Here is a 20,265-nt window from a genome sequence, read left to right on the forward strand (position 1 = left end):
TCACATACATGTATGATGCAGGCTACATACTTGGCGGGTGCTGGCTTTATAATACAGCAGGTACCCTGCCGCAATGACTGGGATCGGCAATGATGCCGAACCCCATAATTTAACCCTTCAGATGCTGCAGTCAATTGCAAAATGCAGCATCTATGGGGTTAGGCAGAGGAAGGGGGCCTCTACCTTTCCTATGGAACAACCTTTTTTTTAAAAAAAAGTCACAATGATTGCAAACATTTTAAGAAATATATAAAAGTTAAGAAAAATTTTTAATAATATGATAAAATAGTTTAAATGTGTCTGATCCTATGGGATAAAATACCTTAAATTTCCTCCTATTATTATAGGTGCCTCTCATAGACCCAAAGTCTAGTGTTCCTTGTACTTTGTGCAGATCGTGGGGCATTATAGAGCAATGGGAATTTATATATGACTGCGTGTAATATTATAATGTAAATGAACAGCGAAGATTAGTATATATAAGGTTCTGAACCATATTCACTACCAGTTAAAGAGACTGGGAAGCTTCCCCAGAGCTCAGCAGGAAAGTGGAAGACAACAAAAGCATTTTCATCCTTTAACCGTTTTATCAAAGTGCTTGTACTGTAAGGAAGTGACTGGTGCAGTCGTGTGCAGTCATAATTACATATGCAGGCCCTGCACTTCACGTGGGCCCTCATTGCTCTATTCTATGGAATACCTTCATTTTAAATTTCAATATATTCCCTACTGTTTGGATAATATAGCGTACATTCTGTCAGTTACTTTAATGTTAACTATTTTGACCTTCTTTAATAGCTTTATATCCACATTTTTAGTTTTGCACTACAGTCTACAAAACAAAATGTCAGAATATTACAGTATAGAACATTGTGGTGCAGAATGGTGCGAGTGACTGCACGGTTATAGGAAGGCCCAAAAATTTCTTGTTTGAAGTGAAAAAAAGTCATGTGGATTTCATATTCTGTATATTTTAAATATTAGCCTATATTGATTAATATCATTTTCATTAACCCTTTCATTAACCCTTTAAAGGGCTATTTTCATATTTGCCCTTTTGTTTTTTCTTCCTGCCTATTAAGAGCCATCTTCTTTTTTTTTTCATCTACAGTGAGCCCCTGAGGAGCCGTTGCAGGGGGTGCGAGTGGTAGTGGCCTTGATGAGGTGTTGTGTCACAGTGTACTCCCTCAGGCTATTGCTCCCTGGGGATCGGTGGAGTGGAAAGGTGGTTTGAAGAATCAGGCCAGAAATAAATAGTAGAAATTATTTTCTTACTCAGTGTAAAATATAACTTGTAGTAATCCAGCAGTAATAGGTACAAAGTGCAGTTTCTGTCACCAGATGATAATGTATGGTGGCTGAATAAGTGGCAACAAAATGATACTACAGATGTACTGCCTTGCTGCTGTCTCTCTTTCTCTCTCTCTCTCATAGTTCTGTCTAACAGCAGCATGCAGGTACTTGTGGATATAGGTTGTCTACTGTTTATGCAGACTTGGAAGTTAGTTGGATCTGTGAAGCCTTGGTTCCTGGTTACTTTGGTGACTAAACACGTTATGGCTTTTTATGATGGAAGCACTCTTGGTTCTGGGAATCTCTCTGGGAGTAATGGTCTCACAGGAGAAATGGATAAGGTCCCTTGGAGTAGTATCTCTAGCATGTTCTTCTTTTCTTCACTCTGTCTGGACTTGAACTTTCCCTCTTGGCAGGAAGTAGTACCAGCCCACTCCTACCAAGAGGGGAGGAACAGGATGGTCAACCATGTCCCTACCAACCATACCTTTTCTGCTGGTGTAAAGGGTATAGAATAAGGTGGCAATACATAACAATAACATAGAAAAAACTAAGAATTGCAGATACCCCCAGGTCTGGTGTACTGTACATTCACATAGTCATATTAGAGCTATTCTTTTGTAGGATAACTTGTACTTTTTAACTGCACCATTTAATTTGCCATACTTTGCATTGGAAAATCTATGGAGTGAATTTAAAAAACAAACAAAACAAAACACAATTCCGCCATGGTTTTTCGTTGGCCATACAGAGCATGTTAGTAGGCAGGCAGCAGAAGTGGAATGATGGCGGCAGTGGCATTATGGAGGCAGCAACAGTCTTACGGAACATGATAGTAGGCAGGAAGCAGCAGTGGCATGATAGTGGCAGTTACATGATGGAGGCAGCAGTAGCCTATGGAATATGATGGTAAGCAGGGCAGCAGCAGTGGCATGATGGCAGGCAGCAGCAGTGACATGATGACAGCAGTGGCATAATGGAAGCAGAAGCAGCAGCAGCTGTATGGGACATGATGGTAGGCAGGATAGCAGGCATACAGCAACAGTGGCAAAATGGAGCACCATCAGGCAGGCCAGATCTATTCATAGGCCTCAGCCAAAGAAGTGAGAAAATGCTCCCCAGTCCAGACTTGGTTTATTTTGACAAAAGTGATGTTTTGGACACTGGCAGAGGACAGCTCTGGTAGAGTTGCAAGGGGGAAGGGTCTTCACTTTCAGACACACTGGCGACAGGCGTCTGCACGCCAAAAGCTGCGGCAGGCTGCATAGACAGTGTTTCCTGGTAATAAAGTAATTTGGCCTCCCTTTCTGTGGGAGTAAAACATTCCCCCATTTTGCCTTGGTAACGAGGGTCTAAAAGCATGGCTATCCAGTTATTATCAGCAGTTATCGGATAAGACCTACCCCTCAGCGCAATTTATCGTGTACCTATCCCTATGCTGCATGCTATACATGAGGCATTAGTATACAATTTGATCAAAAACACAGTGGCTGCTCTGAACCGTGGGGAAATAACATATGCTCCCTGCATAGCGCATGTCATTGACCTAGTCATGCAACATTGTATGCTGGCTTCAGTCCCTTGCTTACGCATTGACAGTTGTATTATTAACATCAAGCAGTTTTATCCGATAACTGCTTCTCAGCATAATTTACATTGCTCATGACATCAGATGTGGGGCATCAGGCGGGTAGCAGCATCAGAATAGTAGCTGAGGAAGGTAGCCAGAAGAAACTGGTCTCTTTTGTCAAAGTGTTGGTGTGGCACCATGGATGATCTAGTCTGATGCATCAGGCATTGGTGGATGGAAATCCTGGCTGATCCATGCCTGATTCATCTTGACAATGGTCAGTCTCTCCACATTTTGGATGGACAGGCAAGTTCTTCTTGGAGTAGCTATGCCCCGGCCGCACTAAACAATCGTTCTGATGCCACACTACTGGCCGAGCAGGACAGCTTTTCCAGTGCAAATTCTGCCAGTTGTGGACACAAATCCTGTTGGCTTTCCAGTAGTCCAGCGGATCTTCAATGTGAGGTGGCAGGGTGCTGTCCAAGTATGGCACAACCTGCTGGTTGAGGTCCTGCTCCAGGTGTAGCTGCTGTTACTGCTGGTGAGTAGTTTCTTCACTAGGCGGGTAAAGAAAGCTGCTCATCAGCAACTCTAGACTCAAGTTGCTGCTGAAACTGATCCTACCCCCCACCCTGCCACAGCAGCCATGGCAGAGAAAGGTGAGCGCAGAGGGCTCTGCGAGAGGATGGACAATGGCACAGGTAGGCAGTGGTCAACTGACTACATAGGATGTCTCTATAGTAGTTCAGATTGTCCTCCCTCTCAGCAGGTGTACAAAAGGCCCCCATTTTGGACCGGTAGCAAGAGTCAACAAGGTGGAGAGCCAAAAGTCATTCTTCTGCCGAATGCTGACAATTTGGCTGTCACTACACAAGCGAGCATGCATCTGGCCATTGGTGAAAGTGACTCAGAGGGACTCCCTGCCTCCATCTCTACTGCATACTGCCACGGTATGTCTGGGTCCTCTGCCTCGTCTTCCTCATTACCCTGTAACTACTCTGGCTGTTTCTGCTCCTCCTCTCCTGTCACCTGTGTATAAAAACCACCCATTTCGCTAAACATTGCTTGTGCTCCAATGTCCTCTTCCTCCTCCTTCAGTTCAGCCCCCACAGGGCTCATGTGGCCATGAGATGTAGGCGCCACGTCTTCAGTCCCCTGACCAGCCAAATTTACCAGCATCTGTTCCAGGACATGAAGCAGTGGAATGACATTGTTCATCCCGTAGTCCTGGCGACTAACAAATAACGTGGCCTCCTCAAAGGGCCTGAGCAAATGACAGGTGTCACACATGAGCTGCCACTGGCTGACATCGAAGTTACACAGGGGAGTACTCCTGTCCACTTGGATCATCAAGAAATCATTTATGGCCTTTCGCTGTTCGTACAGTCGGTCCAACATATGGAGGGTGGAATTCCAACGGGTGGAAACGTTGCATATCAGCCTATGTTGGGGGATGCTGTTCTGCCGCTGCAGCTAAAGGAGGGTGTACTTTTCGGTGTACGAGTGGCTGAAGCGCATGCAAAGTTTCCTGGCCAATTTTAGGATGTCTTGCAGATGGGTGGAAGACTTCATGAGCCACTTGACAACCAGATTGAACACATGTGCCATGCAGGCCACATGGCTCAGCCCTTATTGACGCAGCGCTGACACCATGTTCTTCCTGTTGTTGGTCACCATGGTTCCGATTTTGAGTTGTTGCGGAGGAAGCCAGGATTCTTGATGAAGGACGCGGAGCAGTTCCTCCCCGGTTTGACTCTGTTCGCCTAGGCAAACGAGGTGCAAAACAGCGTGACCCCACCGCGCCCTGCACATGTAGTATGCTGGAGGGGCACTGTGAATTGTCCCTCTAGTGGAGGCTGAGGAGGCAGAGGCGGACATTGTCGTAATACTAATGGCGTGAGAATGTGGAGGTAGAAGCGGCGTCACCTGGCCAAGTTGCTGGTGTGGCTGTGCAGGAACCACATTCACCCAGTGGGCTGTAAATGACTTGTATTTCCCCTGACCGTAGTTACAGCTCCACATGTCGGTGCTGCCGTGCACTTTGGCAGACACCGACAGGCTCAAGGACTATGCCACCTTCTGTTCTACATATTTGTGCAGGGCTGCTACTGCCATTTTGGCAAAGAAATGACGGCTTGGGACTCAGCACCTCGGCTCGGCACAAGCCATCAGTTCTATGAAAGATGCACCACTTGAAAAGGGAGGGACTGCAGCACCAGCAACTTGTCCAGGAGCTTGCTCAGCTTCTGCTTCATTGGATGAGTGCATGCATACTATTGTCTCTTGGAAATTGCTTCGGTGATCGATTGCTGATGGAATGACTGACGAGGAGTAGGAGGAGCATCAGGACCAGCAGATGATAGGAAGGACAGACAGCTCCCTTCAGCTGAGGTGGTGGAGCCTTGACTGCCTGAAATTGGGTGCGTGCCACTGGTTGATGCAGGAGTTTCTGCATCAGGCTAGACCACCACATCGAAGCCACGGTTCTACCAGACCACTTTATGGTGACACTGCATATGTTGATGCAAGGCCATGGTGCCAACATTGGCACTCTGGCCATGCTTCACCTTCTGCCCACAGATTCTACAAATGGCTATGTTTACCTCCTCCAGTGGCTTAACAAAAAACTGCCACTCCGTAGAGTAGGTCATTTTACCCCCAACACTCCGCACTGACTGACTGCTACCGCCGCTGCTTCCGTGAACCCCTGCACCACTACTTTCTGGGCAGGTAGGCTCCTGCGAAGGGGGTGGTCTACCCGGGGCATGTTTGGCTCTTGATCTCCCACTGCTGCCACCCTGCTGATTCACGGCCACACTAGCGACTTGCTGGCTCAGCTGCTGCCTCCCGGGCAAGCCGCCACCCTCTTCTCCTGATGATGATGAAGCCCCGAATTCACCCGGCTCCCAAGTGCGATGGGCTACATCATCATCATCGAGTACTGTTTGCACGTCACTGATGTCCTCCTAAATGGTCTCAGGGTCAGGAGCCTGACTGCTCACAACCCCAGCTCCCATGCCACTCGTCCTCATCACTACTTGCTGCCTACTGGAGGAAGCGGCAGATGTCTCTTCCACATCTTGGCTGGCGACCTGTGCCTGCATCAGAAACATTTAGGCCTCTTGCCACTCCATGTGCAGGGCCAGGACTTCTCTGTCTGACATATGTTAGATCAAATAAATAAATAAAAAATGAAATTCAAACACAGCAAAAAGTCTGTAAAATTTTCTCTCTTCACCAAACAACAGCTAATTAACCCTTTATTTTTTTCAACTAATACATGCCAATAGAAGGCTTTAGAAACATATACAGTAACTGCACCGCTAAACGGCAAATAGGCCCTTATTTTTTCACTTATTTAAGCTACAAAAGGCTTTAGAACATATAACTGCACCGCAGAATGGCAAATAGTATATATTTTTTTGCCACTAATACACGCCAAAAAGGGCTTTAATTTTCTCACTTTACCACACAACGGAAAATACTTTTTTTTGTGCCACTAATACACACCAAAAAGGGCTTTAGAACATATAACTGCACAGCTGAATGGCAAATAGACCTTTACATTTTTCCACTTTATACACACACAAAAGGCTTTAGAACATATAACTGCACTGCAGAACAGCAAATAAAACTTTTTTTTTGCCACTAATACATGCCAAAAAGGGGCTTTAGAACATATAACTGTACCGCTGAACAGCAAATATATACTTTTTGCTACTAATACACGCCAAAAAGGGCTGCAATTTCCTTACTTCCCCGCACAACGGCAAATACTTTGTGCCACTAAGGCCTCTTTCACAAAGGCGTCACGGGTGAGGGCCGTATGAGTTCAGGGTGTATTGTGGGAAACCCGCGCGATTGCGTTCCGCTGCTCAGTTTTTTCCGCGCGAGTGCAATGCAGAAGAAAAAACTGAATGTGTTACACAGACCCGAACCCGGACTTCTTCACTGAAGTTCGGGTTTGGGTTTGGTGTTCTGTAGATTTTATTATTTTCCAATATAACATGGTTATAATGGAAAATAATAGCATTCTTTAATACAGAATCCAAAGTCCAATGTCAATTGAGGGTTAAAAAATAATAAAAACATTACTCACCTCATCCACTTGATCGGCCAGCCGGGATCTTCTATGTTCTTCTTGAAGGACCTGCAAAAGGACCTTCGCTGACGTCATTGCGCTCACCACGTGCGCGGTGACATCAGCGCAGGTCCTGCTGAATGAAGATAGAAGGTCCTTATATGCTCATGTACACATTGAAATGAAATGAATGGGTCAGGATTCAGTGCGGGTGCAATGTGTTCAACTCACGCACCTGCGCGGAATACTCGCCTGTGTGAAAAGGGCCTAATAAATGCCAAAAATGGCTTTTTGAACATATAACTGCACCGCTGAATGGCAAATAGGGCTTATTTTTTACCACTAATACACTCCAAAAAGGGCTTTAGAACATATAACTGCACGCTGAACAGCAAATAGGCCCTTCTTACTGTTTCTGTGGCAACTGCTTACTCTGGAGTACTATACACTGTGGGGTTCTATACTGAATCCTGAGGAGTGCTATTCAGCATACCTAGGGTTGCCACCCAGCCAGTATCTCCCCGTCAAGGCCGGTATTTTAGTGGCCCCTGCGGTGGCAGAATTTTTTTTCTAACCAGCAATGTTACTTGCCTTTATTTTCCTAATAGGACTGCTACTAATGAGCGCTTTCATTGGGAAGCGCTCATTAGTGCAGTCTTTACCTCCCCTCCCGCCATTTGTGTTAATAAAAATAAAATAAAAACACTCCCTCCTCCTTTTGCTCACGCAGCTCAGAACAGGACCTGCGAGAAAGTCAACATCCAGTCAGCAGGGGGTGTTCACAGCAATGTGAGAAAATGGAGGAGGTGAGTGTTTTGTTGTTTATTTTTCAGAAACAGAGAAGGGGCACTAATGGGGAGCATTATTCTAACTGGGGGGGCACAATTGGGGGCAATTTTCTAACTGGGGCATTATTCTTCCTGGGGGCATTATTCCTCCTGGTGGGCACTAATGGGGACATTATTCTTCCTGGAGGGCACTAATGGCGGCTTATTCTTCCTGGGGGCACAAATAGGGGCAATTATTCTTCCTGGGGACACCACAAGGGGGGCATTAATTCAGGGGTGCACCAATGGGGGTATTCTTCTGGGGGCACAAATGGGAGCATTAATTCTGGGGTGCACTAATGGGGGCAATTATTCTAACTGGGGGAGGTTAATTGGCTTATTGCTCTTACTGGGGGCATTAATTCTGGGGTGCACTGATTGGGGCATTACTATTACTGGGGAGCCACAGTATGTTAGCGACTTAACACCCCATGTTAAGCCATGCCCCACAACCACACCCTCTTTGGGTGTGGCTTAACTTGGCGGGTATTTTTTGTTGAGAAAGGTGGCAACCCTAAGCATTCTGTGGGTGCTGACTGTATACTGTAGGGTGCTGTATACTGTGGGGGGCTATACAGGCATACTGTGGGTGCTGACTGTATACTGTACAGTGCTGATACTGTGGAGTTCTATACAACCATAGTTAAGGTGCTGACTGTATAGTGTACGGTGCTATATACTGTGGAGTGCTATACTGAATACTGTGGGTGCTGTATATTGTTGGGTGCTATACGGAATACTGTAGGGTGCTGAATATTGTTGGGTGCTATACTGAATACTGTGGGGTGCTGTATATTGATGGGTGCTATACTGAATACTGTGGGGTGCTGTATACTGTGGAGTGCTATACAGCATACTGTGGGTGCTATACTGCATAATGTGGGGTGCTGTATATTGTTGGGTGCTATGCTGAATACTGTGTGGTGCTATACTGAATACTGTGGGGTGCTGTATATTGTTGGGTGCTATACTGAATACTGTGGGGTGCTGTATATTGTTGGGTGCTATACTGAATACTGTGGGGTGCTGTATATTGTTGGGTGCTATACTGAATACTGTGGGGTGCTGTATATTGTTGGGTGCTATACTGAATATGGGGGTTCTGTATATTGTTGGCTGTTATACTGATACTGTGGGATACTGTATATTATTGTGTGCTATACTGAATACTGTGGGGTGCTGTAATATTATTGACTGTTATACTGATACTGTGGGATACTGTATATTATTGAGTGCAATACTGAATTACTGTGTGGTGCTGTATATTGGTGGGTGCTATACAGGATACTGTGGGATACTGTATATTATTGAGTGCAATACTGAATACTGTGTGGTTGCTGTATATTGGTGGGTGCTATACAGAATACTGTGGGGTGCTGTATACTGTGGGTGCTATACTAAATACAGTGGGGCGCTGTATATTGTTGGTTGCTATACAGAATACTGTAGGGTGCTGTATAATGTTGGGTGCTATACTGAATACTGTGGACGCTGTATTATTGTTGGTGCATATTGAAAATGTGGGGGCACTGTATATTGTTGGTGCTATACTGAATACTGTGGGGTGCTGTATATTGTTGGGTGCTTTACTGAATACTGTGGGGCGCTGTATATTGTTGGGTGCTATACTGAATACTGTGGGGCGCTGTATATTGTTGGGTGCTATACTGAATACTGTGGGGCGCTGTATATTGTTGGGTTGAATGGATGGTCCATACTCCAGGGAACCTTAATCTAGCCCTGCGAGGGGGTGGTATTAAATAATTACCATTATGTATGGAGCTTTTTGGATCCATACCCTCCATTTACTTGAACCCAAGGGGCTAAATATAAATTGTGAGACAGTTTTCTCCTATTAAAAAAATAAAACAATCACCTACTCATTTTGCTCACGCAGCTCAGGACAGGACCTGCGAGAAGTCAACACGCTGGAGCGCAGGTCCTGTCCTGAGCTTCCAGTCAGCAGGGGGTGTTCACAGCAGCGTGAGGAAAATGGAGGGAGGTAAGTGTTTTTTTTTGTTTTTTATTCAGAAACAGAGAAGGGACACTAAGAAAGGGCATTATTCTTCCTGGGGGGCACTAATGTGGGGCATTATCTCTTCCTGGGGGGCACTAATGGGGCATTATTCTTCCTGTGGGGCACAAAATGGGGGCTTATTCTTCCTGGGGGCAAAAATTGGGGCATTATTCTTCCTGGGGGCACACAAGGGGGCATTAATTCTGGGGTGCACAATGGGGGTAACTTCTGGGAGCACTAATGGGAGAATAATTCTGGGGTGCACTAATGGGGGTATTATTCTAATTGGGTGAACTAATTGGCTTATTACTCTTACTGGGGGGCCATTAATTCTGGGGTGCACCTGATTGGGGCCATTACTATTACTGGGAAGCCACAGTATGATAGCAGACAGTTAACACCCCCATGTTAAGCCATGCCCCACAACCAAACCCTCTTTGGGTGCGGATTAACTTGGCCGGTATTTTTTTGTTGAGAAAGGTGGCAACCCTAAGCATTCTGTGGGTGCTGACTGTATACTGTAGGGTGCTGTATCCTGTGGGGTGCTATACAGCATACTGTGGGTGTGGACTGTATACTGTACGGTGCTGCATACTGTGGCGTGCTATACAACATAGTGTGGGTGCTGACTGTATAGTGTACGGTGCTGTATACTGTGGAGTGCTATACTGAATACTGTGGGGTGCTGTATATTGTTGAGTGCTATACGGAATACTGTAGGGTGCTGAATATTGTTGGGTGCTATACTGAATACCGTGGGGTGCTGTATATTGTTGGGTGCTATGCTGAATTCTGAGGGGTGCTGTATACTGTGGAGTACTATACAGCATACTGTGGGTGCTTTAACTGCATACTGTGGGGTGCTGATATTGTTGGGTGCTATGCTGAATACTGTTTGGTGCTATACTGAATACTGTGGGGTGCTGTATATTGTTGGGTGCTATACTGAATACTGTGGGGTTCTGTATATTGTTGGGTGCTATACTGAATACTGTGGGGTGCTGTATATTGTTGGGTGCTATACTTACTACTGTGGGGTGCTGTATATTGTTGGGTGCTATACTGAATACTGGGGGTGCTGTATATTGATGGGTGCTATACTGAATACTGTGGGGCGGTGTACATTGTTGGGTGCTATACTGAATACTGTGGGGTGCTGTATATTGTTGGGTGCTATATGGAATACTGTAGGGTGCTGATTATTGTTCGGTGCTTTATTGAATACTGTGGGGTGCTGTATATTGTTGGGTGCTATACTGAATACTGTGGGGTGCTGAATATTGTTGGGTGCTATGCTGAATACTGTAGGGTGCTGAATATTGTTCAGTGCTTTATTGAATACTGTAGGGTGCTGATTATTGTTCGGTGCTTTATTGAATACTGTGGGGTGCTGTATATTGTTGGGTGCTATACTGAATACTGTGGGGTGCTGTATATTGTTGGGTGCTATACAGAATACTGTAGGGTGCTGAATATTGTTCGGTGCTTTATTGAATACTGTGGGGTGCTGTATATTGTTGGGTGCTATACTGAATACTGTGGGGTGCTGTACACTGTGGAGTGCTATACAGCATACTGTGGGTGCCATACTGCATACTGTGGGGTGCTATATATTGTTGGGTGCTATGCTGAATACTGTTTGGGGCTATACTGAATATTGTGGGGTGCTGTATATTTTTGGGTGCTATACTGAATACTGTGGGGCGCTGTATATTGTTGGGTGCTATACTGAATACTGTGGGGTGCTGTATATTGTTGGGTTCTATGCTGAATACCGTTTGGTGCTATAATGAATACTGTGGGGTGCTGTATATTGTTGGGTGCTTTACTGAATACTGTGGGGTGCTGTATATTGTTGGGTGTTATACTGTATACTGTGGGGTGCTGTATATTGTTGGGTGCTATACTGAATACTGTGGGGTGCTGTATATTGTTGGGTGCTATACTGAATACTGTGGGGTGCTGTCATTGGCGTACATAGAGAAGTAAGGGCCCCATAGCAAGGATCAAACCATGACCCCCACACAGGACTGAAGGGTTCCTGCCTAGACGCCTGCCTCATTTGCTAAAAGTTGTTCCTTTAGAGCAGGAGTGCACAACGTTTTCTGGGTGGGGACCACATTGTCAGACTGAACCAACGTCAAGCGCCAAAAATAAAATTTAAACAGGTATTAACAACTGAAATCCTGTATTTATGGCATATTGAATATTCAATATATACCATTAATATCTAGTTAAAGTTCCCTCCCGGACTCCCATCTAATGGAAGAATTCATGAAAAATACATTTGAGCAGCCACAAAACATGGACATACATGTCTGTTGCCAGATGGTTGGGGGCCGCACAGAATGGTATCAAGGGCCGCAGGTTGTGCACCCCTGCTTTAGAGGGTAGAGTACCAACGAAGTTTTCACCTCCAGTGGAAGAGAGGATGATCCCAACTGGGCCCCCTCTTGCCCTGGGCCCTATAGCAGTCGCATGGTCTGCCGCTATGGTAGTTACGCCCATGGGTGCTGTATATTGTTGGGTGCTATACTGAATCCTGTGGGGCGCTGTATATTGTTGGCTGTTATACTGAATACTGTGGGATACTGTATATTATTAAGTGCTATCCTGAATACTGTGGGGCGGTGTATATTGTTGGGTGCTATACTGAATACTGTGGGGCACTGTATATTGTTGGGTGCTATACTGAATACTGTGGGGCACTGTATATTGTTGGGTTGAATGGACTGGTCCATACTCCAAGAAGAAAAAAAGACAATGCAGCACCACCCTGCAAATCAGACAAAGCACAACAATGCCATAGTCACAAAAAAAATGATTACAAAAATTATGGTGCTAATGCTACACTTATTTATAAAGTGAGATGCTTGACCAATGCATTTTGTACAAAACCATCTGAGCCCGTCTGCTCTACGTCAAGGCAATCTCTGTTAGACGGGTCCTAACACTAAATACTACCTGTTATGCGCCATAATGGCCGCCATAAAACTCAGGGAGTGTTGGATCTACATGCATGTTGGATCCACTCTGCCTTTTTCCATTTTTTGTGCCACAATGGCCTCCATTACAAGGGATGCAGGTACCAACATGCATGCCGAGCCCACTCTATACCCTTCCTGGTGCTAGACAGCTTCCAATGAATGTAGTGAGAGCAGGCTACAGCTTTTATATGAAGTAATTAAAATCAGCCTATGGGGCAGACAGGCTAATCAGGAGTGCACGTCTCACTGGAGTGCCTGTCTGCCCATAGGCTGATTTAAATTACTTTCAGTATAAAGCTGTAGCCTGCTCCTCACTACATTCATTGGAAGCTGTCTAGCACCAGGAAGGGTATAGAGTGGGCTCGGCATGCATGTTGGTACCTGCATCCCTTGTAATGGAGGCCATTATGGCACAAAAAATGGAAAAGGGCAGAGTGGATCCAACATTCATGTGGATCCAACACTCCCTGAGTTCTATGGCGGCCATTATGGCGCATAACAGGTAGTATTTAGTGTTAGGACCCGTCTAACAGAGATCGCCTTGACGTACGGCAGACGGGCTCAGATGGTTTTGTACAAAATTCCATTGGCCAAGCATCTCACTTTATAAATAAGCGTAGCATTAGCACCATAATTTTTGTAATCATTATTTTTGTGACTATGGCATTGTTGTGCTTTGTCTGATTTGCAGGGTGCTGCTGCATTGTATTTATTTTCTTCTAGGTCTTTGCCATGGCAGCGTGCATCTGTGCACTGGGAGGTGCTGACTAACCCCCTTTTTTTGCTGGTCCATACTCCAGGGACCCTTAATCTAGCTCTGCGAGGGGGTGGTATCAAATAATTACCATTATATATGGAGGCTTTTTGGATCCATACCCTCCATATACTTGAACCCAAGGGGCTAAAAATAAATTGTGAGACTGTTTTTGTCCTATTTACAGATGCAGCAGAAACACTGCTATCAAATACTATTTTGTTCTACTTTGCTTTCATTTGTTTTGAAATATGTTCTTTTTTGTTGATTGGTTGTCCTGATTTATTCTGTTGATTGTTATGGATGTATTAGAAGCTGAAAGGGATTGGAACGGGTCAAACTATCCTGCCGCCCTTTCCTGTAACAGTTGTTCATACTGAATAGAAAAACGCAAGACTACGAGAATATTTCCTTTGTTATCAGATATCCATCTTGACACTTTAATCACAGGCTTTGTTTATGTGCTTGCAGCAGTGACATCAAATCGACAACACCTGACCACTGCAGCCAAACACTGGCCCTAGCAGTGCACCAAAGATGTAACCATCTATTCTTTACTGAAGGTGGATTATATATGTTATCTGGTTCTTCCTAAAACTGGACAACAACTTTAAGGCCTCATTCACATTTGCATGCTCGCTTTACATCCTTGATAAAATCTGTCTGTGTTTCATCCGTGAAGTTGTCTGTGGAAGATCCATGTTTGGTCCATGTGTCCGTTTTTTGCCCTACTTGTGTCATCCGTATTCCACAGACACTTCTCAGCTGAAAATTAATCACAAAAACATCTCCTAGCAGTGGACAATGAAAAACGGACCAAACGCAGACCAAACTCTGATGCCATCTGAGTTGTGTTCATGATTTTTGCAGATCCCATAGGACCATGATTGGATGTTTTTGGTGCACATGAAGGACCAAAGTAGTGCATGTCTCAGTGATTTTTTCACTGACCCACAGTCAGTAAAAAAATACTGATGTGTGAACAAACATATTAAAATCAATGGATAAATGTGTGGTTCGCAGAAAACGCGAACAACACACATCAGTGAAAAACGGAAATGTGAACGAGGACTAAGTTGACCATACACATAAGATAAACATCAGCCAAACAAGAGTTCCCTCCTGATTACATACACCTGCATTCGCAGCTTGACCGAGCAAGAGTGAATGAGAGAGTGGAGAAGGTTGCAGGTAGACACCTGTAGTGGGTGGCTTATTTGCTTGACTAGGTTAGGAGGACATACATCTAATGCTTATGACCTGCATTAGTCTATTTGAACATACAGGTAGGTTTGCAATATGTAATGGACTTGATATAACGGGTAGATTTTCACTGGAAACTGAATTCTTGTTTCAGTTTTTTCACCCTTGAATTGCAATTTCAAAATCAGAAAACAATATACCATCAAGAAGGTAAGGTTATTTTATTGTATGTACAATTGCTGAAACTTTCATTCCCCAAACCTCTTGTAAAGGTTCTTTAGAAGAGACAAGGCTCCTGAAGTGTTCAGTGGAGAAAAGAGTGATGATTAGTCTAGTAAGTGAAACCCTAGTAAGATGAGACAGCTGTGACTAAGTAAGACTGAAGGCAATAAATACAGGATAGATGGCAAGGTCTGTAGTTTTGGTATACTCAGAGAATTAATCATGTGGACTTTTAAAGGACTAGACTGAGAGCAAACTTGTTTGTTGCATATATCACTGATAGAATTGTCCACTTTGTTGTTTATATTTAACCTCTTTCACAGAGGGATTTTTCAGACAATAGCTACATGCATATAAAACACATCTAGTGTATTCAAAAGTTCTCATAATTAATAGTAATAATGGGGGAGGACACTTAAAAAATTAGTAACATAGTTACATAGTTTGTAAGTTCAGCCTGTTATCCTGCAAGTTGATCCAGAGGAAGGGAAAAAACTTATGCCGATTTTTCTCATATTAGGGGAATTATTTTTCTTCCCAACTCCAATCAGGCAGTCAGTATAACTCCTGGATCAACGACCCTTCTCCATAAATCTTATAACTATAACCTGTAAAAATTATTACACGCCATAAATACATCCAGACCCCTCTTGAACTCTTTTAGTGAATTCACCATCACCACCTCCTCAAGCAGAGAGTTCCATAGTCTCATGCTCTTACGTAAAGAATATATATATATCAAAATCAGAATATGGCACACATATAACTCCTAGTTTTCCAGTAACTTGCTGATAACTAATAAATGGTAAGCCTTCTCGGGGTTCAACTTAACTAGCAGTTGGACTATAGGAAATGGAGCAATTTAGTAACTCCTATTTAGCACCTTTGTCCATCCCATAGAAATGGGACATGATTCCACTAGATTAGCAAAACAATTATATGCTCCGGAGCTGATCAATTCAGTCAATTTAGTTTGTAGAGTAAATTTATTCTTTAGAACAAAAGCAGTAAGTCAGCAGGGTGTTACCTGAGAAAACAGCATGTCTGTGTACACTGAACTGTCCCGCTCCTGTGTGGAGTGGCCCCAGCGCCATATGGTGCACTATGAACTTATTAGCTGACAGATTAACTGATCCCAGCATTTGGGATCCCAGTTTCCAGCTGTGAGAATGATTGATGTTCTAACCACTGTTCCAGTCTTGAAAGTTATTTCCTCCATTTAACAGAGTCAAGAAGACAGAAATTGCCACTATTGTAATGCTAATCTCACCCCCCCTTGTAAAACCCAACATAGCAATTTATTCAAGCCATAGTCTTAAAATTGGTATAGTGAACATCAAATGCATACTAATTAGCCATTGCTTTTGAAGGCCCCATCCCTAGTTAAAGTTCTCCTCATCATATGCTCATCATGCCCTACTTCACCCTTTGATTATAAAACAGCACTTTCTCTTAATTATGGAACAGGATACTGAGCCTAGAAATGTGATTATTAATTTCTACTTCCTGTAGCATAATTTAATCAGGGGTGAGGGACAGAGAAAAATATAATTCATCATGCCTTATTGAACAAAGATGGGACAGATTTACTAATTCTGTCTAATATTAATGCCAAATCAAAGTCTAATCTCACGTTTAGCTCTTAAACATAGACTATTTTGAAAAGTGGCGAGGATCATGAAATGTTGCAGTTGCCATGACTTGCAACTTTTTTAGACCACAAAACTGACGTATCTGATTATAATTAAACATCCCCCCGTAATTTTTTTTAAGTGATTTCTTGTGTTCTACTTTCTGTTCTGCCTTTTAGCTTCTTCCTTTATTTGGGCTTTTAGCGCAGCAAACAGCCTCGTCTGACGTTGTTCAGGACCAGAAGAAAGTAGAGTAAGAGACGTAATTAGAGCATCACACATTACACTGATCAATGCAATGCCATTTCTATGGGCATCTTTATCTAGGATTATCAAGAGAACAATAGAGCTATATACTGTTGTACCAATTCTAATTTACCATTATACCGGCAGATAACATGTTCCTCTCACAGCAGCAGTTAAACTGGCAATGGATTACCTGAATTAGTTTTTATCATTTGTGTTGAGTGCTACAGATAATATTTTGTGTTTAACTTTCAGTGATACAGTACTACTGAAAAGAAAAGCAGTCAACATTCTTAAAAATGGTTTTATGTGATTAAACAATAAACCTTTACAACACAAGTGTTCATTTAATATTTATAATTTATGGAACTGTAAAACGGGATTAGGACTTTTTTTTGCTACTTCACAATAATTTTGGGATTTGACCAACTCAACCCATGTATATAACTAGAAAAAAATTCCTTGTGAATCAAGTATAATTCCAGTGCACACTTTTCTATTAATATGCCTGGAATGCTGTATATATTCTTTCCCACATATTCTGAGTATTCAGGAAATTACTTCTGGTTCATACTGTACCACTGTTAACACATATATGCTGAGGAGCAAAGGGGACTCTTCAGTCAGATGAATTTTACAAATTCCTTTTGCACATTCTTCGATGAATGGGTTTCGGCGCACAAGGTACTATTGTAGGCAAGGCCCTTACATTACATTTTTGTAACATATGATCTTTAACTGTCTATCATTGCAAAATAATCCCATTTCCTACTTCAGGAAGTAATATGTTCAAACCTCATATTGACTTTGGAATTTGAAACTAAAAGTACAAAACCAGAACATTTATCACTTCATATTCATATTTCACATAAGAATGTTAATAAAACATACTGTAAACTTACCATCACCCAGACATAACCTGTATTAATTTTCAGCTATATTTATGATAAGCTTTAGGTTAAATAACCACAACTAAAAATGATCATATAAACAAAATTATAAGAGGCATCAATGTGTTAAATGTAACTTTAAGGGCAGGGGTTGTACAAGTACCCTAAATAAGGGTACGATACAGAGGATATAAACTGCCACCAGGCATCTGGCAGCACTTTGTTCCCCTATAGTTATTGAGAGTTCATTGAGCTAAGCATGTGGGGTAAGGGGGAGTGGGAGTCGGGTAGAATAGCCGTTGACCAAATGCAGGTGGCCACTTGAATTGCTTCTACTCTAGTAGGTACACTTATGAAAAAGTTCATTTTTTAAAAATCATCATTTGTGGTGGGCTCTAAAATCCTGTGATACATTGTTGATACATCAAATCTTTACTTGCCCTCATGCTGTGCTTCGATATAAAGTGATAACCAGCTCTGAGTTGAAGGTTGATCAAATTGATTCTAAACTAATCAGATTCCTTACGAATTTCACAAAAAATTGTCTGCCAAAGAAATCAGAAGCTTTTACAATTCGCTTTGGATGAATTATCAATGGTGCCCTCCATAAGGGAGGAGGAAAATGGATGATCACATGACACTGGGAGAAAGATGGGGAGCTGCTTGCCCTTATTTGTTCAGAGGCTGAAAGACAGCCTCATCAGCCAATTGGGGTAGCAGTTGACAGGGATGCTTATGCTGAACTAGCATAAGTGCCATAGTGTGTTCAGCTTCTGACCTGGAAGGAAACTGTGTGGATTTTTGAGAATTGGATTAGGGAAAGCATTAATGGAGTAAGGGACTGGTCACACTGTGCTTCAGTTGCTTGCTGCTGCAGAAACTCAGCCTAGCAGTTCTTCATTACAAAATCAACCCCCTGAGGCTGGGTTCAGACCTGAGCGTCTTTGATATGCGCGTTTTTGACGAGCGTTTTTTGCAATAGTAAACGCGCGTTTGACGCGCGTTTGTGTGATTGACTGCAATGTCCTATGGCCACAAACGCGCGTCAAAACGCCCCAAAGAAGCTCAAGTACTTGTTTGAGCGTAGGGCGTTTTACAGCGCGTTTTTCAGCGCTGTAAAACGCTCAAGTGAGAACCAGGGCCATAGGGAAGCATTGGTTTTCATGTGTTGAGCGTTTTACAGCGCGTTTGAACGCGCTGTAAAACTCTCAAGTGTGAACCCAGCCTGAAAGAATTAAAAACTAATTTTTTTTATATGAAGAGTTTTTTTTTCTTCAGAATCTCAGGTTTCATACAGTTTATTAGTTCCAGCACAGCACCCAAAAGCATTATGCTGCAAATGCTGAGCAACTGCATATTTTTGTCAGAGCATAATATCCGTGTTACTAAACGTGTTGCATTACAGAAAAAGCATTTTATGGCAATAATGCTATTTTTATACATGTGTTATTGAACACCTAGTTGAAAGACAATTCTCCAAAAATTCCACATTGTTCTATCCTTGTTAGTGGATACATCAGAGATCAGACCATGTTTTTCTTAGACATTTCAATACAATAATTTAATTGTTGAACAAATAATATTAAATACTTAATTCAAAGACAATTTGCCACAAACACTGCATTGTTCCATCCATGGTAGTGAACATATCAGAGATCAGATTGTGTTTTCATAGACATTTTAATTCAATAATTTAATTGTTGAACAAGTGATATTACACTCCTAGTTGAAAAGTAATTCGCTGCAAATGATGCATTGTTCTATCCATGTTAGTCGACACATTAGGAATCAGACTCTTTTTTTCATAGACATGTTAGTACAATAACTTAATTGTTAAACAAATAATATTATATGCCTAGTTGAAACACAATTCTCTGCAAACACTGCATTCTTCTATTCGTGTTAGGGAACACATCTAAGATCAAAAGAAAGATTAGACCCTTTTTTTCATAGGCTAAAGTATAAAATGTAATTGTTGAACCAGTGTGATTTAAAATGCATAGTTCACCACAAACACCACAAACACAATTTAAATTGTCAATACCAGTGTGCAGCGTGTTTGTATAATCATTTGTTGACTGCTACAGAACAGCAGTATTTCACCTTTAATTTTTAAAGCAATAATACTGCTGAAATAAAAAGAAAAACAGCCAGAAATTCTAAGAAAGTGTGTTCTATGAATATCGAGTTAAAAATAAAAAAAGCTATCCCTTTCTGATGAACAGGCCACAAAGAACAGGAGATATTCATTGACTTCTATGGAAGAGTTTTCTAGGCATGCAACCTGTGCAGAGGTCATTGTGCAGGGAGGGGATTAGACAAACTGCAACCATCACCTATTGCGGATGATGGATCTCGTTTTATCTATATGGAGATGTTATCTGACATTGTAATGCTGGCTGGGATAATAAGGATTTGACTGCTAAAAAGTGACCTCTACATAACCAGAGCGGTTAGCCTATGGATCTAAAATATAGATAGCAACATTGAAAATTAAAAATAACAGCATCACAAATTATGGTTAACATAAAAACTTGATTGAAA

The sequence above is a fragment of the Bufo bufo genome, chromosome 2 (genome assembly GCF_905171765.1).
Source record: "Bufo bufo chromosome 2, aBufBuf1.1, whole genome shotgun sequence".
NCBI lineage: Eukaryota > Metazoa > Chordata > Amphibia > Anura > Bufonidae > Bufo > Bufo bufo.